This window comes from Triturus cristatus, chromosome 7, assembly GCF_964204655.1.
Source record: "Triturus cristatus chromosome 7, aTriCri1.1, whole genome shotgun sequence".
Taxonomy (NCBI): Eukaryota; Metazoa; Chordata; class Amphibia; order Caudata; family Salamandridae; genus Triturus; species Triturus cristatus.
The window spans coordinates 723,243,984-723,267,241 of record NC_140590.1 but is presented as its reverse complement, the minus strand read 5'-3'; the positions used below and the strand labels follow the sequence as shown (position 1 = coordinate 723,267,241).

General features: G+C 44.0%; 1 protein-coding gene across 2 annotated transcripts in view; it reads left to right on the top strand.

Annotated features, from left to right (window-relative positions):
• RNF213 (ring finger protein 213) overlaps positions 1 to 23,258 on the top strand; it is a 2,329,248-nt gene that overhangs the window by 1,175,942 nt on the left and 1,130,048 nt on the right. The window lies entirely within an intron of this gene.

The window sequence follows — 23,258 nt, the reverse complement described above, 5'->3', positions numbered from 1 at the left end:
ACTTCAGTCTTCTTAAATTCAGTTTCATGTGAAGTATGTGCTATAGTGTGCAGTTCCAATGAATATGAGTGCTAATTAAAATGCTGTTGGTGGGTAGTAAGTTTCTCGTCATTCATGAAACATAAGCCAAATTCTCTGCCCCTGCCACAACACCTTAATTAACGTCTGTTTCCATTGTAAAAGTGTTTTCTTCAGCATATAAAAAGCTCCTTTAGAAGTGACAGAAAAAGTTTGTGATGCAAGAAACGTGATGACCAGTTACCTGGGGAGAAAATGCTTAAACCAAATTTTGCTCTGCAGGTGCAGTTTAAACAAAAATAGATTTTTGCTTTTATTTTCACTCATAATTTTCCCCTACCCCAGCTTGTAATATGCAGTTTGAATGTATGTGGAATTTCTGTGGAGGAAACCTAACTAAAAGAAAGGGGAGCATTGTACAGGGTTAAAGATCAGGATAAAGTCAAAACGTGAAATGAGAAGTAGCTGCTTTGGTCTGTTAATGCATTGTATTGTAGTGTTTTTAAAAGAGGTGTGTTTTCAACTCTTTCCTAAATTTAAGAAGTGTTGGAGCTGTCCTGATGAACATGGGGATGTTGTTCCAGAGTGCATAAATGGAAAAAGCTTGCTGCCTGTTTTTCTTCTTTTTCACACTTCTTAGCCTGCAGTCTGATGCTGTCCTAGCTACAGTTGTGCCTTGAACCGCCAGCGAGCTTGTCTGCAAGATAAGTGGGCATGCTGACCTTGATTGGTTTGTAAATTATACAACAAGCTGTGAAGATGGTGTGGAGACATGGGGAACCAGTTTGAATTCCATCTGTATCCGGCTGATGATGTGATCATATTTCTTTAAGCCCTGTATGAGATGTGCTGTGGCATGTTAATGTTATCAGGACTTGTAAAGCACAGCAGGTCTTACATCTGTCTAAGGTCCATTGGAAGTTTAATCCGCCGCTGCAATGCTAAAGGTTCTTCCTCCCGATTTTCTTTTTCTAAACCTGGGCACTCTCACTAATTTAGCTGAGGAAGACTGCGGGTGGGGACATACCATTCAAATTTTTTTTGCAGTGGTTTGGGCCCGAGACCATGCAGAGCTTTGAAAGCAATACAGAGCGACTTAAATTGTATCCTCTGTAACACTGGGAGCCAATGAAGCTCCGTAAGAGCCTACGATGCTGATGAGCGTCGAGGTCTCACTGGGCTAGCTTAGCCATCGTTGTCTGGATTCCTTGCAGTCTCCCAATCAGATACATTGGGGACTCCAATGGCAGAGCATTGCAGTAGTACAGCCGGCTCAAGATGACACTCCTTACTATCGGCGCTCTGGCCTGTGTTGGTAACAGCGGAAGAATCTTCCGAAGCACTCTAATGAGGGAGAAGCTACTCCCGACTGTTTTGTTTACTTGAGTTTCCAAACTCAACTTATCATTGAAAGTAACTCCCAGGTTACACACCGTCTTGGAAGGTATCAGTGGTGTGACCGACGGAATAGGCCAAAACCCAGTTGGGAGTAAAAGTGGAACGTTTCCAACTGCACAACATAGGATCTCCGGCTTGTCACCATTAAATTGCAAATAATTATTTTTTAACCACTGAGCTTTATCTTGCATACAAGCATGGAATTTTTCCTGGGATGTGAAATGATTTCCCTCCAATGACAGGATAGGTTGAGTATGCAGGATGCTCTTCAAGGGTACCAGTGTAGAGTCAGGGAGGGAAGAAGCAGGGCGTTACAACTATTCAGATTCGAGAGTACAAGGGCTTTGAACAGCAGTTCCGAAGTTAATTTTTGGAAGAAACTGTCTCACCTTTAGAAGAGAGAGCTGGTAACATGCCTTTTTTTGGGGGGGTGGGATGTGTTTCTTGAGGGTGTGGTTGGTGTCTAGGGTGACTCCAAGTAAATTGGCATTCACTGAAAGTTGGAGTTCAAATCGGTCAAGGTTCATGTGAAGGTTCATGTCATTCAGCGAGGTTTGTACTATTTTCTGTTTGTTATTCTTTGCAAATAGCAGTATTGTTTTCTTGGTTGGGGTGAGCTTTAGCTAGATGTTTTATGTCTGAAGCAGAACAGATTTTGAAGTACAGTTATGTATTATCAACATATTGGTGAATCTTGATGCTGCTATATGTGAGTAGAGCACCAAGTGGCTCCATATTGAGGTTGAAGATGACGTGATACCGTATGGTACCCTGGGAGACTCGAGAGTTGATGGGGATCTTTGGTACCTGAAGGTGTCCATGTGAACAAACTGATGTTGGTTTCAACGGCAGGAGGAGAGCCAGTTAAGGACACTGCAAGAAAATCCCATTCAAGACTCCAGGGTGCTTATGAGGATGAAATGGACGTCTGTTTCGAAGGCAGCTGAGAGGTTCTGCAATATCAGGAAGCAGGGCTCATCTTCAGCTGTGGGCCGGCAAGCATCATCTATTGCTAATCATGCAGGAGATGGTTATCATTAATGTGATCTTGGAGTTCAACATAGACTACTTTTGCAATGGTTTTGCCAAATCATGTTAGGAGAGTGACGGACTGGTGGAAGAAATGGTCATCAGGGTCAAGTTTAGGTTTCTTTACGAGTGGGAGTATAGATTGGCCTGTCTTTGGAGCTTCTGGGAAGATGCCTTGAGTGTGGGAAGCACAGACAATGGTGAGTTGGGGTGAGAGTATCCCCAGAGAGAGATTCGAAGAAGTGGCTTTGAGGGAGTTAAATATGTCGGCAAGATCTGCAAAAGACAGGCCTTTAAAGGATGACCATTGCGGGATTCTACAAGAAATGGAGTGCTTAAAAGATTAAGCAGCTTGGTGTTATCGATATGCTGTTGGATCTTAAGCATTTTTTCACTGAAGAAGAGATTGATGGTATTGCACTTTCCTATGGAGTGAGGAATAGGTGGATCAGGCAGGAGGTTTATGCAGTGCTTGATTTTCTTGAAAATTGTTCTGTTTTTGTCAGGGTCAGTGGTATTAGTATAGTACTTTGGTTTGGCTGATGTGATGAGCTGTCTTTATGTTGAGTGGAGGATTTTCAATATCATGAGGTAATCCGAAGTTCTCTAATTCTTCTGCTTTCTTTCCTGTATGCTAATGGATCGTTTACTGTCGGAAAGGTCTTTAAATTACCACAGCGCTGAAGATTTGGCATGAACTTGGGTGTGTTAACTGGAGCATGGATGTTTCCATAGTTTTACAAAAAAGTGTTGAAGAGTTTTTTGTCAGCCATGGAGTGTTTAGGGCTAGACATGAGTTCAAGCATCAGGGTTTTTATGGAGAAGTCTTCAAGAATTTTAGGGTTTGGTCTTCTGTGTTGGGTTGACCTTAGTTTCTTAGCAGGACACTGAGCAGGGAGACAAGTCTGTCCAGTCTGAGGGTTTGGGTGGTTTCCATTGGATTGTTGGTGATTTTGAGAAGACCAGGTCGAGGATGTGGCCTTAAAAGTATGTTGGTTTTGCGACATGCTGTACCAAGTTGAGTCTGTCAATAAGGTTAAGAAGTATGTCTCCCATCGACATGAAGCTCTTAGTGCTGACTGGAGCGTGTGCTTCCAGCTGCAGATATGAGAGCCACCCCTGGGGCGCATCTGCGTGTTACCTAGAGATGGCACAACTGTGCCCGGCTCCTCAAGCTGCAGAGAGCATGAATCACTCCCTGATAAACACATGATGCAAGACCTCCTGAAAGGTGTCTCAGCAACACTTCAAGGAAGTGTCGCGTCACGCTCTCCCTCAGTCCGAAGAACGAGCCAAAACTTGTATTCTGCCAATACCGGGGCTAGCGGTCCTCTAATCAGTTCAATGGCACCATGATACAACACCTTCACACCCGCCTACCAGCTCCTTTCCTTGCCCACGACTCAGCTTATGTTTTCTAAAGTGCTTTAATACCACAAGTTATAAATAAAATCGATAAATAGAATAGGAAGGTTAAGTGTGCAGCCATGTTCACTAAATCGGAATGTGTGATCTTGAGCACGAACTTCCTTTGATTCCTAAAATGAAACACTATTTTGTTACTGAGCAGGATTGCATTTAGTACCGCTTTGATGGTAATTGCCTGATTTCTTACTCAAAGTTTGAGTACTTTAATGTGCACTACACAAGAGTACGTCTATGCACAAAGTTCGAGGACACCCAATGTGCTCTACATTCAGAACCTTCTTAAAAAAAAAAGAAACATAATAGCGGGCTCCGAGCACGACGAGGTTCGAGTACACCCAATGTGCTCTACATCTGGGGCCTTCTTAAAAAATGATGTGCAATGAAATAGGTCTCTCACTCAAATGCGAGACCTATGGCATTGCAAACAACCGCCATTGTCCCGGCTCAATAAAGAAAAAGTACACTACCGTGTATCAACCAAGTAAAGGGGCCAGTAGCCATGGGAGGATACAAATGATGACATGGCCGTACTAAGGAGTGACTAACAAGACTATTAAGGAATCAAACACCAGCATTTACGAAGGACAAAGACACAAGCCAATGAAAAATATGGGCGGGGCTTCTTCTCCGTACTCTACCTACAACAGATCGCCAGAGCAACGCTTGCACGCGCGCTGGCTCAGGCTCGACCTAAAAACGGTTTCCTGTGGAAACCAATGATGTCACTTCCTATGCAGCTATGTGATAGAAAATGTCTTTATTGGTGACAAGTTTAGCAAGCCTGCGAAAAGTCAGTAAGTTTAGGTAGTTTTAGGTGAATGTTTTTATAATGACTGTATGTTACTTCAATATTCCACCCTCTGAGCTTTGTAATAAACTAGTGATGAAGGGATATATCGCAGAAGCGCAGATGAAAATAAAACTAAACAACATCTCCTCCCAAAAAAGTCGCATCACCAAATCAAAATGTTGCCATATTTTAGGTTGACCATTGTGAAGCAGCTGGTGAAATTCCAGCTCTGACTTAAGCAAACATTTATGCTGAAGGCATGAAATTGGTCACTGGACAAAATAACCTCAACAGGGGTAAAAGTGAGGTCAAGCAAACAGTCCAGCATTTTGAAGAGGCATTTTGTGGAATTCGGGAAGAAGAGGTGTACTGAACCGAGTTATTTAAGTGCCTCAAATAGTAAATGTATTTTTGCAGCTCTATCAAAACCTCTTTACATGGTTGATTTCTCCTCCTTGTTACAACACGTTTTAATGCATTTATTTATTTCAGCATTTTATTCTGAGTTAATCAAACGTCAGTGAAAGAGAATTTTAAATGAGAAGCTCAATGCAGCTAGGACTGCTGAAGCAAAATAATGATCTAAATGGCTACTGAATTGCCTCAGTAAACATATGTTAACTTTATTTGGTAGTCTTTTCTGCTTTAAGTATGTTTATACAGTAGTACACAAGAAGAGACTTTACTGACTGAACTTTACCTGCTGAGCCACCACGGCATTCAAGCTTCCTAGCCGGTGCCTGGCTGAGGACGCAGTACCCTCAGACCCCATGGGTCAGGCAGCCAGAGGTTGGGCCAATCTACAACTCTCCGGCAGCCGCTGCAATCAAACCTCTTATTTTGCTCTGTTCATCGTGGGCATCCAGTGGGAGGCACCTCCACCACTGGAGGTTGATGATGGTCCAACCACTGGGTTCTCCAGATTGTCTCAATGGGCTTCTCCCTCCCCTTTGTAACCACCCCTCCACTCATCCCATCCACTTGCCAGAGGCTGACGTGGACCATCTTTCCTTACCCCGCCAGGAAGTAGCAGCCCTCTTGGTCAAGGCAGCCATAGAGATGTTGGCCGCAGAAGTAGGTCGGGGTTGCTATTCTCACTTCTTTCTGGTGCCCAAGAAGAACAGAGGCCTCGTCCTATCCTAGTACATTGTTCTCTTAATTTCTTCCTGAAAAAGAAGATAGTCAGAATGCTTGTGCTCGCTCAAGTCCTGTCTGCCCTGGACCCGGGTGACTGGATGGTAGCGTTGGACTTACAGGATACATACTTCACATTCCTGACCTGCCTGTCCACAGATGTTACCTGTGGTTCACGGTAGGCCACAAGCACTTTCAGTTGACTGTGCTCCTCTTAGTCCTTACCAGGGCTCCCTTGGGTGTTCACCGAGATGATATCGGGGTTGCAGCTCCTCTGTTGAAATCAGGAGTGCCAGTCTTTCCTGATCTCGACGACTGGTTGTTTGAAGGCGGGCTCGTCCCAGGCAGTTTTCTCCCACTTCCAGACATTGGCAGACCCCCTGCATTCACTGGGTTTCACTCTCAAAAAGTACTGAAGTCACACCTGACTCCTTTTCAGATGCTCCTTTTCATCAGAGTGGTTCTGGACACTTTGCAGTTTTGAGCTTATCCTCCCAAACTGTGAGTACAGGATATACAGGCTATGATACCAATGTTTCAGCCTCTATCCTGGGTTTTGGTGAGACTTACTGAGGCGACTGGACCTCATGACCTCCTACATAAAATATATGTTCGCTGGCATATATGGGCTCAGCATTAGGGGAATCTCTCTGACATGGTCCAGATCTCAGAGGGCACTGCAATAAATCTGCTGTGGTTGTTAAAGCAGTTGGCTCGGCAGCAGACACCTCTCCCTTCTGCAACCAGATCTGACAGTAGTGACAAATGCGCCACTTCTGGTATGTGGCAGCCATCTGGGAGATGTGGCCATCAGAGGATCTCTGTCAGAATCTAGACAACACATCAACCTGTGGAGCTCCGTGTGAACCAGCTGGCATTAAAAGCCTTTCTACGCTCAGTCAAGGGAAGGCTAGTGTAAGTGTTCATGGAGAACACCACCGCCATGTGGTACTGCCACAAACTGGGCTGGGTAGGGTTGTGGACCCTTTGTCGAGAGGCCCTGCTCCTCTGGACATGGCTGAAACTTCAGGACAGATCCCTGGTTGTTCACGCCTAATGGCCAGAGCAGACAAACTCAGCCGAAGATGCCTAGCGGATTGCAAATGGCATCTCCATGCAGAGGTAGTGCAGGGTCTCTTTCCGCAGTGGGGAGAGAATTGGTTAGATCTGTTCGCAACCGCTGAGAACGCACACTGTCAGCAGTTTTGCTAGTTGGAGTTTCCAAGGCTGCTATCGCTCAGACGCTTTTCTTCTCGAGTGGAACTCAGGTCTCCTGAATGCCTTTTTGCCCATACCACTCCTGCCCGGAGTTCTCAAGAAGATCAATGACCGGGCTCAAGTCTTCTTTGTGGCTCCGGGGTGAGCTCGGAGTATCCCGATCTGTTGTGCATGGCCGTCAGTTCTTTGATCAAGCTACCCGTTCAGGAAGATCTTTTGTCGCAGCAACAGGGGAAGATTCTCCACCCAAACAAGTCAACCCTCCACCTTCATGCATAGAGATTGAGCGGCGACCGTTGACATCTTTTGACCTACCGGCGAAAACCTTTGATGTTATCTTGGCAGGACAGTATACTCCGCCTGTTGGAATACATTTGTAGCATGGTGTGCTGAGAAACAGATTGATCCCTTATCTGTTCTCCTTTCCCATGATACTTTGTTTATCCTTACCCTTGCCCAGCAGGACTCTGCATTGGGAACCTTAAAGGGTTATCTATCTGCCATCTCCACTTTTCTGCGTCTGCTAGATTAGCCTTCTCTTTTCAAGTCCCCTATTGTAATTAGCTTCCTTAAAAGTCTGCAGCACATATTTTCCCCAGTTTCCATTGTTATGCCATATTAGGACCTTCACTTGTTTTTTACTTTCTTAATGTGCACTCCCTTTGAGTCGCTTCATTCTAGTCTATTAAGACCCCTCACCATCAAGATGTCCTTTTTGGTGGCAATTACATCTGCCCGGAGGGTCAGTGAGCTACAGGCTCTTTACTCTTAGCCTCCCTACATCTCTTTTTTCCCCGACAAACTGTTCCTTCAGACCTAAGCATCCTTCTTGCTTAAGGTAGTCACCCTGTTCCATGTAGGCCAGTCCATCATTCTACCTACCTTTTAGGTTCTTCTGCATCACTTTAAGGAAGAGGAGAGACTCCATTGACTGCACCCAAAAAAGACCGTTGCCATTCTACCTTTACAACACAAAACCGTTCTGGGTTGATGATCAACCCTTCGTGGGATATGTCGGGCCAAGAAAGGGAAGGCCTGGAGAAATGGCATATCCAGATAGTGCTCTGCATTAAAATCTGCTACGCATTGGCCGAGAAACAACCTCTTGAGGGATTGCGTGCTCATTCCACCAGAGCCAAAGCAGCAACCATTGCGTTAACACGCGGAGTCCCGGTCCTGGACATCTTAGGCAGAAACGTGGGCCTCTCTGCTCCCCTTCACTAAACACTACTGCATGGACAGTTAGGTCTGTCGAGATGGCACTTTGCTGGTTTGGTCCTACAGGACTTTTTGGTGTGAAATTGTTTTGCAGGCCCACCTCCTGGGAAGTATAGCTTGGGTATCTATTCAAAGGTAAGGAATCTTCAGCTAGAAGTGTTTTTCAGATGAACAGGTTACTTACCTTCAGTAACTGCTAATCTGCACACTGGCACACTCTGACGACATGGACTGATATCAGAAAGAAACTGACTTTGATGCATGGAGGAGGCACTTATATGGTGGCTGTGATGTCATTTCTGGGGAGTAGGGTGGATACGATACGAAGCTGCATAATGTCACCTATGGAAAATAGAGTGAATTATTGAGAAAAAATCTCTGGGTCCAGTCTTACTCCTGTGGGGTATTCACAAGGTGATAAATCTGTGTTTCAATAGAGTATCCACCAGAAAAATTGTTACAAAGTAACTTGTTCATATATGCTTTATTTTAAATTCAGACCCCTCAAATAATCCCTAATGCTGCAAGTGTAGTTTTGTATCACTCTTCTGTGCCTACTGCATGCTGTGCCATTTTGTTCACATCAAAGACAATGCATTAATTATTTCATTGATTTGCTGATGTGGTATGTGGAATTGATTGTTGGAATTGTAGGAATTCCTTTGTTTTTACTTCAGATCATACTCATGTTGGATGTCTGACTGGCCTCACTCATAGCTTATTGGCTATAGTGATAGCTTTGGTAGCTGCCTCTAATGATGGTACAGGCAAAACTAGTCCCTTTCTTTACTTGCACGGTCCCAGAGGATTTGAGCGGGTTCTTCTTTCCAGTATTTACCCACAAATGTAGAGGTGATTACATGGTACAATAGTTTTATTTTCTTCACATAAGATGAGAGATAGGTTTGACATTAATTTAGAAATCCCATTAATGCTTGTATGCTTGTAACATTTTGAGATGTTTGCAGGGTCTAATGTGCCAGATTTCTACAGGTACTCTGATGTGTGCCCATTTTTCTTTCACTGGACAATTCATATCCAAAGAAAATGGCATATTTTGGAATTTCTGACATTCAGTTTGTAACCTGTTTCTGCAAGCATCGGGGCTTTTATGTCTGTGTGTTAAAGGTGCTCATTTAATAAATCAGTAGCAATTTATCAATCATTTACTAAAGAGACATCACTTGAATCTTCCTGCTGCAGCTCCATTATTCGGGCAGAAATTAGTGCTGTACTATTCTTAAACTCTTAAAGTGATCTTGTACATCTGTATTTTGTCCTCCTAAATGTGAATGATGTTAAATAAAATGATTCAGGAGCTATGCTCTAGGCAAAGAACCCATTCTCAATGCTATTTCTTTGTTTTTTTTTCCTGTGCATGCGAGTTCTTTGTTAATCAAGTACAATGCGTATTCTGTGCGGCATATGTTTTACAGTGCTTCTTCAAACTGCAATATTCCAGTTTTAAACCACAAGACTGATCTAGTTTTAGTACAGGAGGTGTAGGGTTGTTTATGGTGGACAATAGGGTAATTAACACCTGGTATTGCAATTCATTAAATGTGTTTCCGATCCCACTTTGCTTCTGTTTCACTGGATACTGTTTCCAAACTTACAGTTCAGCTTTCAAGGTGATTACATGTGGAACTTTATGTTCGAGGCATATGAGCTGCAGATTGTATACTTTTGCATAGATCGCCATCTGGTGTTGGGCTCGGATGTTTGCACTTTGTTTTTGTCTTGGAAGAAGTCTTTGTAGTCACAAGGTAGGTGACTCCTCCCTAGGACGATAGTGCGCATGGGCATGGACTCCATCCCTAGATTGTTTTTTTCCACCATCTGGTTTGGATGTTAATTGCTGCGCTCCGGGTCGATATCGGTTTCGAATCCCCCTTTGACGCGCAATCCCTCTCCATTTGAAGGTATTGTCTTGATCGCGTTTCCCTTTTCGATGCGCATCTTAAAACAAACTCCTTGACCTCGATCTTTGACGCAGGCCATTGAGCCTCTCTGCACCGACCACGCCTGCAGTCAATGGAAAGGACTCTGTTCAAAAAATGCCCCGGGTGTAGTGCTAAGTTTCCACACACAGACTTGCAGGAGGTGGTCAATCTCTGCCTCTCCCCGAAGCACAAAGATAAATACTGCAAGGCCTGTGCATCGTTCAGGTCTAAGAAAACCATCCATGATCATCTGCCTCGACGTCACGAAATGTCTCGAGGAAGCAGTTTGATTCCGGACATCTTCGAAGCAGACCCCAATATCCAGCCGGAACAATCCGGTGATGAAGAACTCGTCTCTGAGGCCAAGGAGGAGACAGTCACCCCGGGTCAGCGGTCCATGAGTACTGAAACCCCCCTCCCGAAAAATAAACCAAAGGCTTCAATAATACCCTCGCCCTCCGGCTCGGGTCGACACCAGCAACATGTTTCTGACGCCCGGCCCCCGGGCCTGGCTGCCAAACCTAAACATAAGCCTTCCGGCTCAGGCTCGAGCCAACCCCATTCCGGCGCCGGTAAGTCCTTCTCAGCACCGAAGCAACAAGTCAAACACTTGTCCGCGCTGAAGACAGCCTCAATGCCAGAACCCTCAGTATCGAAGCATAGCAAGGACAAACACTTGGAACCGAAGAAATCTTCGGAGCGGAAAAAGGCTTCCGACTCCAAAAAAAGTCTGAGCCGAAAAAGGTTTCGGAGTCGCAAAGACCTTAAGAGTCTATTACCCCACGGAAAGCCTCAAACACTCCCTCCAAACAAGGTTCACACCCAAAATCTTCGATACCGAACAAAGACTATTTGTCCACGCAGCCTGCACCTGATTTGTCAGATCCAAAGCAAAAAACTCTGTGTATTGATCCAAACACAGCCAAACTAATCACCAAGCCTCCAAAAAAGAGGAAAATGGACACTGGAGAAGAACCTGCTATACCTCTCAAACATCAGGACATGGGCACTAACATGTCCCCACCTCCTTCTCCCCCTCTAGTTAATCCACATCTATTGATTTCTTCACCACGCTCCCCACAACCTATATTCTCTCCTCAACCATCAGATAGTGAGGATGACACAGGTACAGATATACATCCACATGGGGATGATGATTCACACATGACGGAGACAGTTGGGGTGACTACAATACAGATCCCGACCCACATAATGATCCGGATCTCTATGCATCTAAGCAGTCACCACTAGATGACAACACTGGGTTCGCGCAACTAATCAACAAGGCTGCCCAATACTATGGGGTCCCCTTACATTCTGACCCATTAGATGAAGACTTTTTGCTGGAAACCTTCGCACCCTCGCAAAAAACAACAACCAGGATTCTCAATCCCAGGGTGGGTAAAAAAATGCAAGGCAGCTCCCAATGACCCAATTTACATTAAAGGTCAGATTCCCTTGTGGTAACTAACGCACACAAGCGTGCAAACTCACAAAGTACAGGTGACACACCCCCTTCCGATAAGGAATCCAAATTAATTGACGCATCCGGGAAACGTATTGCGTCACAGGCTGCAAACCATTGGCGGATCGCCAATGCCCAAGCTTTATTGGCTAGGTACGGCAGGGCTTACTACGACAAGCTTGAAAAGCTCATGGAACACCTTCCTGATCAGTACAAAAAAAAAGCCAACGACCTTATCCAGGAGGGTAAACTCATTACTAACACCTCAATAAAATGAGCGCTCGATGCAGCCGATACCTCATCTCGTGCAATTAACACTAGCGTTTTGTTGCGTAGGCATGCTTGGCTCCGGATTTCTGGATTCAAGCAGGAGGTTCAAACTTCTATTTTAAAACAACCGTTTGATCAGGAACATCTTTTCGGCCCCGCAGTTGACTCACCCCTAGAAAAGATGAAGAAGGATACCGAGACTGCTAAGTCTATGGGGGCCCTACAGTTCCCTTCCCCTAGAGGCTCTTTTTGCCGCTCCTTCTACAGGGCCGGCTCCAAAACCATGGGTTCAGAACATCCCTCCTCCTAGTACAAGAGACCCACTCAAACATCCCCGAAAGCATACTTTCGCGGAGGCTACAGAGGTAACAACAATAAAGGTAGAGGTCGTGGCAACAATTGCTGGACCCCCCCCTACCACTAAACAGTGACTTCCCTCCATTTCCCCCCCGATCATCCCACTCCTGTCGGGGGACTTCTCTTACAGTTCCTACCTGTCTGGATTTCCATCACAAGAGACAAATTATCCAGTATGGTTATTGCCTGTAACTCACTTCTACCCCCCCCCCCCCCCCTAACATTCCTCTGGGACAGCGTCCCATGTCCTCGGAACATCTAACACTACTCAAACAAGAGGTTCTCTCTCTATTACAAAAACATGCAATAGAACCAGTCCCCTTGCCTCATAAAGGCCATGGGGTTTACTCCTTGTATTTCCTAATTCCAAAAAAGGACGCTCTCTCAGGCCTATATTGGACCTCAGACCGTTAAACCTCTACATTCAGTCAGACCACTTTCACATGGTCACTCTTCAACAGGTGCTCCCACTACTTCAACAAGGCGACTTTCTCTCCACTCTGGATCTAAAGAACGCCTACTTTCATATTCCCATTCACCCCGCTCACAGGAAATATCTCAGGTTTGTGGTAGATGGTCAAAACTACCAATTCAAAGTCCTCCCATTCGGGGTCACTACAGCACCCAGAGTCTTCACCAAATGCCTTGCAGTAGTTCTAGCCCACTTAAGGAGACATCATATTCATGTCTTCCCTTATCTGGACGATTGGCTCATAAAAGCCAAATCACACAGCAGCTGTGTGCAACACACACACAACACAATTCAGCTGCTTCACAGCTTGGGATTCACAGTAAACCTCGCCAAATCCCATCTCCAACCATCCAGCATACAACAATAACTAGGGGTTACAATAGACACTTCAAAAGCTCTAGCATATCCCAATCTAGTCAGGATAAGCACCATACAGGCTCTAATCGAAAACTTTCAACCTCAACACTCACTATCTGTATGAGTGTTCATGCAGTTAATCGGGATGATAGCCTCCTGCATTTTCCTCGTCCCTTACAGGAATGTTTGGCACGTCAGTGGAACCAGGCTCAAGGTAAGCTGACAGATCCGGAGTTGGTGGAAGCCCGCACCCATCACTCTCTGCAATGGTGGAACGCACAAAACGTTTCCAAAGGGCGGCTATTCCTAGACCCAGTTCCACAGACAGTGCTAACAGCAGACGAATCGCTCACTGGCTGGGGAGCTCATCCTCAAACCCATACCATCCAGGGTATGTGGACCCCCCCCCAACAAAGACAATTCCACATAAACTACCTGGAATTGTTAGTAATCTTCCTAGCGTTAAAATCTTTTCAACTCCACCTCCTTGGCAAAGCTGTCCTGGTCCGTACAGACAACATGACAGCAATGTACTACATACAGAAACAGGGGGAACACACTCTCTGCAGCTTTCACACCTAGCTCAAAGCATATGGAGGTGGGCAATTCCGCACAACATATATCTCCTTGCAGAACACCTCCCAGGTGTACACAATCATATAGCAGATCTGCTCAGTCGTCAAACACAGCAGATCCACGAATGGGAACTTCATCCTCAAGTTCTTCTTCCGCTCTTTCACATGTGGGTCCACCCAGAAATAGATATGTTTGCCACTCACCAAATTGCGAAATGCCCAACCTTCGCATCCAGGTAACCAAATCCATTGTCCAAAGGCAGTGCGCTATGGATGAACTGGTCAGGCAAATTTGCTTACGCTTTTCCGCCTCTCCCACTCATTCCGTTAGTGGTTTGGAAACTCAAACAGCATTCCCTCACAATGATCCTAGTTGTTCCAACATGGGCCCGACAACCATGGTTCACAATCCTATCTATCAATAGTTCCTCATCAAGAACTACGTCTCTCACCCAAGCTTCTCACTCAGAACCATAAGACATCCAGATCCCAATCAACTCAACCTTGCAATCTGGCACCTTAGGTCTTAGAGTTTGGCTACCTAAATCTTCCGCCAGACTGTATGAATATCATTAAAGAAGCTAGACGCCCAACCAACAGAGCATCGTATGCAGCAAAATGGAAATGATTTGTCATTTATTGTACAAACAACAAAATCAATCCACTAGATGCTTCTATTCAGAACAATATCTGCTGCCTCTTGCTATCTACAGCAATGTAACCTAGCATATACATCTATTAGGCTACATCTAGCTGCCATAGCAGCTAATCTCCAAAACAGACATCTGTCTTTGTTTCGAGTGCCCGCCTTCAAAGCTTTTATGGAAGGACTTAAAAGAATAAATCCACCCAGATTCCCACCCTCTCCAGTGTGGAACCTAAATGTGGTCCTTACCAGACTCATGGGTCCACCTTTTAAACCTCTCCACAAATGCGAACTACAGTTCTTCCCTTGGAAGGTAGCATTTTTGGTTGCTATCACATCTCTCAGGAGAGTTAGTGAACTCCAGGCATGAACCATACAAGAACTATTTTTACAAATCCATCATAGCAAAGTGGTTCATAGGACTAACCCTAAATTTGTACCCAAAGTCGTATCTGCCTTCCATCTCAATCAGTCTGTTGAACTCCCGATGTTTTTCCCTCAACCAGACTCCGTGGCAGAACGAGCTCTTCACACGTTGGACATTAAAAGAGCAATACTCTACCACATTGAAATGACAAAATCCTTTAGAAAGACCAAACAACTCTTTGTGGCTTTCTCCCCACCTCATAAATGCTATCCTATCTGGAAGGCAGGAATTGCAAGGTGTATTGTTAAATGCATCCAAATATGCTATATCAAAGCCAAACGCACATTAACCATTCCACCTAGAGTTCATTCCACACGCAAATTAGGGGCTTCCATGGCATTCTTAGGGAACATTCCCCTAGCTGACATCTGCAAAGCAGCAACTTGGGCTATACCACACACTTTCACAAAACACTATTGTGTAGATATGCAGGCAAAACAACAAACTAGTGTGGGCCAGGCTGTATTGAAAACACTTTTTCAAACCACTGCAACAGATACAGGTAGCCACCGCTAAGGAGGTAACTGCTGTATAGTCTATGCAAAAGTATACAATCTGCAGCTCATATGCCTCAAACGGAAAATTCTACTTACTAGTATGCATTCGTTCTTGGCATGTAGAGCTGCAGATTCATATACGCCCACCCGCCTCCCCGGATACCTCTATCTGGTCCAATACTGTCTTACTTAGATACATTTCACATGGACATCCCTTTCTACTTCTTACTACTCCATTGTAACTCTTTGTGGCAAAAACAATCTAAGGATGGAGTTGATGCCCATGCGCACTATCATCCTAGGGAGGAGTCACCTACCTCATGACTACAAAGACTGCTTCCAAGACACAAATAAAGTGCAAACATCCGAGCCCAACACCAGATGGTGATCTATGCAAAAGTATACAAATCTGCAGCTCTACATGCCAAGAACAGATGCATACCGGTAAGTAACATTTTCCTCATCCTGTGTTGTATTTGTGGTCATATCTAATAAGCACTATGTGACATATTGGTCTTTGAGTGTCTGGGGCACTATCGAAAAGAAGGCTCCCATTATAACTTTCTCTCCAATTAGAAGGTCTCTGTAAGGAAAGAGATCTTTTTGCATGATGGCCCCCCACATTTGTGGACTGAGGCTGCTGGTTTTTCGACTCTGATGTGCACTGGGCCCTGCTGACCAGGCCCCAGTGCATGTGCTCTGACCCCTCAAAGTGTATGTACAATTGGCCCATACCGGATTCATATATTTAACTTTTGTTAGGTCGAGCAGCCTTTTGATTGCTTGTTTCAGTGCCTTTAAAAATCCCTGCTTGTTAGGTCAAGCATTCAAGACGTCTTGTATATATTTTAGTTTATACTTCGTTGTGGGCTTACAGCCTTTTCATTTGTTTGTTTCAGTGTCCTTTAAAAATCCTAGCGGTTGATCCTTCTCTTTATCCCTCCTTTTTGTCGTTCCATTTCCTCCTAAGGAACAGGGACTGTATCATTACGCTTTGGTTGTTTATCTGTTCTGTAGGGGACTTTCTTTCTTAGTTTCCTGCTCGTGTTTGGTAAAGCTTCCCCTTTCATTTACATTGCATTCTTCTCCGAGCTTAGTTTTGCTCCAAGCCTGTTGCTTGTAGACAGGGCTGTAAATCATTCCGTTATCTTGGTCACATTTGGTAAGCATTCATAGACCAAGATCAAATGCCAGAGGGCATCTGTTCCTGTCCCAATCCTCTCATCACTGCTTACCCCTCCTGACATATCAAACTCTTCCTCAAATTTTTATTTTAACTTTTTTATTAACAATCAAACCATGTTGAGCATCCCGCCGTGACTCGAATCCGGTTCCCTAATTTAAAAGTCAGCTGCTTTAGCCATATGCCACATTCACATTGATGGGACTGATCTAGCAGCCATCTTAATGTTTCTTCCTAACTCCGTGCTGAGCATCAGTGAATCCACTAAGAAACTGGTGTCCTTAGAAATGCATCACGAGAACCAGGTAAGCAAAGGCCCTGCCAGGCGTAGAAACTGAAGAAGGGCTAGCAGTTCCAACACTGCTGCTTCAAGTGGTGCTTGTGTCCAAAGACAGTAGGTATTTGCGCCTCCTGCAGGCTTGCAGACCTTGGCTTGTATGAGGCCTCCGCTTCCACGAGACAATGACTGCTTCTAGTGAAACAAACATTTGCAATGCAATAGGTCTCGCATTTGCGAGAGTTAGAGCTTTTAGCTTTGTAAATGGCAATGTCTTTTACCCATGTATATTTGTTTTGAGTGTTGTGGCTTGATGTGGTGAACTGTAATTGTAATTGCATTTATATATAGCGCTAACAAGATGAGCCTGCAGTGTGCTTAGAAAAGAAGGAAGCAGGACGTGTTTGTTATTTAAAAGGGTGGAAGTGACACAGGCCAGACGGTGAAAAAAAATGCCAAAAAACTAAACATTCTGAAAACTAAAACCAATTACAACCGCTTTTAAAATAAAACAACTGATTACCAGATTGAGTAACTTGACAGAACTTTGTCAGAATACACAGAAACAGTATACATACAAAAAAGGACTTCTCGAGTGTTTTTAAAACAGTTGGTGGGAGGAAGGGGGGGCACACCACGGTAGTAAAAGCAGGGGCTCCGAGGACACTAGAAAAAAAAACACGATCTTGGTTTTTAAAGGAGCAGCACTCCCGCCATGTGTTTGTGCATGATGCACTTTGCTGCTGGCAGGCAATCGAACATTATGCAGAGCAATTGCGGATTATGAGCCAAGTTATAGTGCCAGAGAGTAAACAGTGAACCGGATAAGCAACCATCCAGATTACTAAGAGTAGTCTGAAGCAATAGTGGAACTACAATACCCAACGTGCACCACAAAGAAGACGTGTCGCAATGATAGCACATACTGTTAACGCCAATCAAAAGAAAAAAATCCTGCCAGAAGTCAGCAACACTATGGCTGTGCATGAAACGACAAACCTTAAAAGCAATAAGAGATAGGTAAGAGTTTGGTATCTGATACCTAAAAACGAGTGGGCATGTAGCCCATCTGACACACATGAAATAAAGGGAAGTAAAATAAGAGTACATGGAGAACATGCTGTCTGTATGTGGCTGGGCGCACCCAGGAACCACATGTAGAGAAGTCATACCCACTGATAACATTGAGAAATGCGGCTACCAGAGCGGCAGGCAATAATCCATTCGGACTGGCAAGTGGACAGACAAGAAAATCTTGGTCAGACCCAGATTGCTCTGTGAATGCTAAACATTTAAGTGTGAATTAAGTTATTGGGCAAAGTAATAACTGAGCCGGTGAACCACAAGCGTGACTGCATGCAACAGCGTATCAACGACAAATGCATGAACTCTGTTTTAACTAATGGTGAATGCAATTGCGGCACACCATGGCCAGCAGGAGCAAGGCCATCACGTGCACACTGAACGAGAGCGCTGCATTTTATGACGCATCGTCATAGACTGAGACCCGGACACTGCGCTGGGGCACTGCTCTGTGTCTACATCTTATATGCTAATCAAATGACTGCTCACAGCAGGACACCTGCACACGGGCACTGCACCTCAGTAATGAAAACTCTCTACTCACAACGTGCTCGAGCCCGTTAACTTCCAACCCGCTATGGAAATGCAAAGCGGCAATGCAGTTAGAAGATTTTTACCTGGGGAGCTATTCTGGTACTGCGGCCCCCGCCGGGGTGATCGGCAGACGGGACTTCTCCTCCCACGAAGGTGCCTCACAGAGGGGTCGGGGCTGTCTTCTCAACTTTGAGCGCACCTCCTCTTACGGTTGTTGATGTCCTGCTAAGCGGGGTGCAACGCTGCCGCCGCTCCCTCGCTGAGACGTCCTTGGTTACCCATCAACGGCACAGCTTCTCCAGTGACACGGTCCTCCTCCTGGAACTTGGGATGGAGCAGTGATCGGCAGACAACAGCTGTGCGCCAACACGCGCGCCAAGCCGGAGAGGTGATCCGTGGGGTCAATTATGTGCCGGCAAAGCAGCCTCCGTGACAGACACCAGCTGGGCCCAGGTTCAAACATACAACGTCACAGGGCCGCATATTACAGCAATGAATATGGTGTAGAACGCGCATGCGCCCTTCCATGTTTACATCATGCAGAGATGCACAACAAAAAAAAAGTGCGATCTGGCGGACGAAAACTGTAGTTAGTGACCGCTGCTTCCGGACTACACGGAAGTCAATTTGAAATGAATAGCCAGTAAAAAGCCAGCTAACAGGAGCTGTGTCAACATTCACCAAATGGCAAGCGGCAGGAAAAACTACTGGCTGCTTCCTAACAAATACAGATTACTTGATGCCTATGCGAGACCTAAAATAGGCTCTCTGAAATCGCTAGGCGCCCTGTGCCATCTGTTGTGCTTTCACAGTGTCGAATGTTGCAGTGCTAATTTGTGATTTATTTATGAACAGGAGACTGTGGCATTTAAACTCCGGCTTCCCTGCCCTCTTGATTTGATTAAAAAGTGTAAAGTGGTTAAATTACTGTGCAGTCTGGAATTTTGTCAGAACGTGGCAGTGTAGAAATATGAATTACAAAGGAAGAGAGTGGGCCTGCACACCTTGTGTATACAAGTCAGTTCAAAATGTGGGGATCTTAAAATAAATTTAAAGGTTCTTTATCGCGTGCCTTCACGTTAAGAGATGTGGCCCTGCATCCCTGATAATGTTGAAAACGAGGCTGTGGAAAACCATAACCTACGTGAAGCACAGCTAGGACACAAAGGTCTCTACAAGTATAAACACACGTGAATATTATGAATCAAAAAATGTTTATATGTTGATGATCACAATAAAAACAGAAATAGCTATGCAACTTCACTTGAAGTCAGTGTTACTTTCCTGGATTCAAACAATAAGTGTTAAACAAGAGGCATTGTACATTGATATAATGTGATCCAACAAAAATCAATATTTGGCGAGTTTACAAATTTACAAAATCAAAATTCAAAAGAACAATCCCAATGCATTTTGGGTTAATACAGAACCCTTTATCAGGGGATATATAAAGCAAAATAATCAATGATATTCTGTAGTTGTGTCTTGAAGTCCTCCGTCCAGAGCTACAACAAAAAGCCAAATAAATATAAATTGAGAAATTGATAGGACAAAGTAAGAAAAATGCTAATAGCATTTGTACTCGATATGGAAAGCTCAGTGAACAAGGAGGAAAGAAAGTGAGCAAAGAGCCCATATCCCGAACAACAACGTACACGTTAACCTTTGTGAAACCTAGTACTATACGCTACACAAACGTTGCAGGGTGTATGCAAAAGATAAGTGTGTCTCCTTTATTCTTATCCTTAAGTAAGAGTGCCCGTGTGTGCAATTACATCAATAGCTTACCCCGACTTAATCTTGCTATGATGTGAATGTATGAGAGAATTGTCACTCTGAAAATAATCAAAAGGTCACCTGTTGTTAAAACAAATCGTCACACGACATCATGATAAAGTAAAGCCCCATGGTATAAGACACCGCTTACCCGTCGAGTTCGACTCAAAGTTCCAAATCAGCCCCATCGATGTTTTAAAAGGAATAGTCCGTCGGTGCTCTAAAACGTATAAGAAAACAACCCGTTAGCTTCAGCCACAAACTGTAAACCAAGGGTACAGAATCACAGGTACCGAACTAAACCTCCGAAACTCACCTATGCCGAGGGACTTCAACAAACTTCCGTATTACACAACGTGCCAGTGCCGTACGTGAGGTACGTTCGTCACGTAATGCGGCGGGTCACTGTTTATGAACCACCAAAGTAGTGAAAATAGAAAACAGACTGAGAGCGGATAAATGTAGACTATGGAATCCATCCTCTGTTCAAGTATTTGCAACCAACCGAAGAAAAACAACAAATATCACCCAGTGAACAAAAATCGCTACCATGCGCTTGCCGATGTGCAGCTCGCGTTATTTAGACAGATGTTTCCGTATCGCTAGAGTCTCTGCGAAGAATAAAAACTTGCAAGCCCATCTTGGCACTATATAAAAAAATCGATAACAGATGGTAAAAAAAGATAAGTGTAATAAAGATAAAAAATCTAAAGAGTGTATGTACCTCTTAGTTAAAGAATTGTACCTCTCGGTTAAAGAATAACTGGTCTGATATGTAAATGCTAGTCTAAAGTGACCACGTGATATGTTCAATGAACGTGACCAGAATAAAATTCTCGATAAAAAAGACTACGAGTGCAAATCCTGTACAGTAAAGATAACTGATGATGAAATGTATGCTGTTACACAATTTGAAGGTATTAAACAAAACATAATAATTCGTAATGATCATTCAGTCCTCCGTGAATCACTGTACCTAAAAACTTGATCCAGTGTGTTTCCCTACGTGCTAAGGCAGTGTTAATGTCAATCCTTGGCATCATTTGAATACGTTCTAAGTTCGTGATTCTTAACTGGGGAATGGTGTGTGCTGCGTTAACCCAATGGGCTACTAGAGAAGAATTCATGTTTTTGTTGCGGATCCTGCTTTTGTGTTCTACCACCCTTGTTTTAATTTTCTGGCTGGTTCTCCCTACGTACACTAGCCCACAGGGGCACTTAATGGCATAGATTACCCCACGGTATTGCAATCGGATGTGTGGTGAAGTGTTATCTTTTGACCAGTTCGGGGGTGCGTGAAGGTTTCTCCCTGGATTACATTGCCACATTGCCCGCAATTATAGCACTTCTTCATGCCTTTGTGGTGCGATCTTGTGGTGCCGTCACGTCTTTTCAAAAGTTCCCTCAAGTTTTTCAGTCTGGTGTGTGCAAATAGTGGTGGATCTTAAAATAATCCCGCGAAGTCAGCTTCCTGTTCAATGATATCCCACCGTTTTCTAATTATAGTTTTCATTTGTGATGCTTGAGCAGAATATTTTAACACGAAAACCTCTTGTTTTGGGGGATTTTTCTGAGTTGGCAATAACAGACCCTCACGTTTTTTAAAGGCAACTTTCCACTCTGCTTCCAAGAGTGTGTCTTCCGGATAACCTCTTGCTTTGTATTTCTCCAGTTGATCCTTTATGGCATCTGCGATCGTCTGAGGTTATTCTCTTGATTCTTGTCAATTGGGAAACAGGCAGATGTTTCTTCAAAGAGTGTGGGTGTGCGCTCGTATAGTGTAAGGCGTTGTTGACATCTGTGGACTTGCTGCATACTGTCGTTTCTAGACCTGAAGTGGACTTGTGAATCTCAATATCCAAAAAATGAATCTTCTCTGATTGAATATTATGGTTGAATTATATTCTTGGGTTGCAGAGATTCAATTCTGTAATGCATTGCTCCAGGAGATTTTTTTAACCCTTCCATACTACCGGTATGTCATCAATGTACCGTAAGAAAATAACCGCATTCTCACGCCATCTAGGATTTTGCTAAATATGTTGGTGCTCAAAATAAGCCATGAAAGTATTTGCATATGATGGGGCTCCGGGAAAGCCCATTGAAGTGCCCGTGATCTGTAAATAATAACTTTCATTCCACGAGAAATAATTGTGATATAACAAAAGGTGTAACAGTTCCAAAAGAAAAATGCTTTTGTCTTTTGTCATAGATGATTGCAATAGTCTCCATTCTACCGCCTCCAGTCCATCATCGTGAGCTATAGATGTGTAAAGAGCAACCACGTCAATGGTACATAACAGGATGTCTTCCTCGAAATGATGTCTAGCAGCTTCCAAATTCAACAAACAGTCTGTGGTGTCCTTGATGTACGTCTCCCAAGATTGTACTAGAGGTTGTAAATGATAGTCGAAATAATGTCCTATGGGTCCATGAATTGACCCACAACCAGCTACTATGGGCCTGAAGGGTGGAAATGACTTGTCCTTATGCATCTTAGGAAGCATATATATGTGAGGAAGCCTTGGTGTAGAGTTGAATAAGAATTTCTTTGCATTCTCATCAATGTTACCATTGTCCACTCCTTTTTGTAAGATGCAACTCAATACTTCCAAGAATTCTCTTGTGGGGCCTTGAGCCATTTCAATATAAGTGTCAGTATTCTTTACGTGTTCATTGACACTACATGTGTAGTAGTAGGTATCGAGAACCACCAGGGCTCCCCCTTCATCAGCAGGTTGGAATGTGAGCGTTTTATCCTGTCGTAATGCATTCAAGATACGTGATTCCTTGCGAGATAAATTGGGGTGTTTGGGTTTTTGATATTGGATGTTTTCCAAATCCTTCTTTACCAGAATCTCGAAAGTATCCAAAGACTTGTGAGAGAGTGGAGACATGAATTTGCTCTTTGGGCGGAAGGGCTGTGGTGTTGAAACCCCTTCTTCAACAGTAGTGTTGGTTGAAAAAACCCATCTTAGTCTTAACTTTTGCATAAACTTGAAAAATGATATTTCAGTTTCCAAACTGTTAGATGTATAAGTCGGAACAAATGATGTGCCTTTGTTCAGTATGTTTAGCTCTTCTGTGCTTAATTTCCTATGCGAAATATTAATTACTAGGGAACTTGTTTTTTTAGATTCCTCTGCGGTCTGCCAGTTTCTGT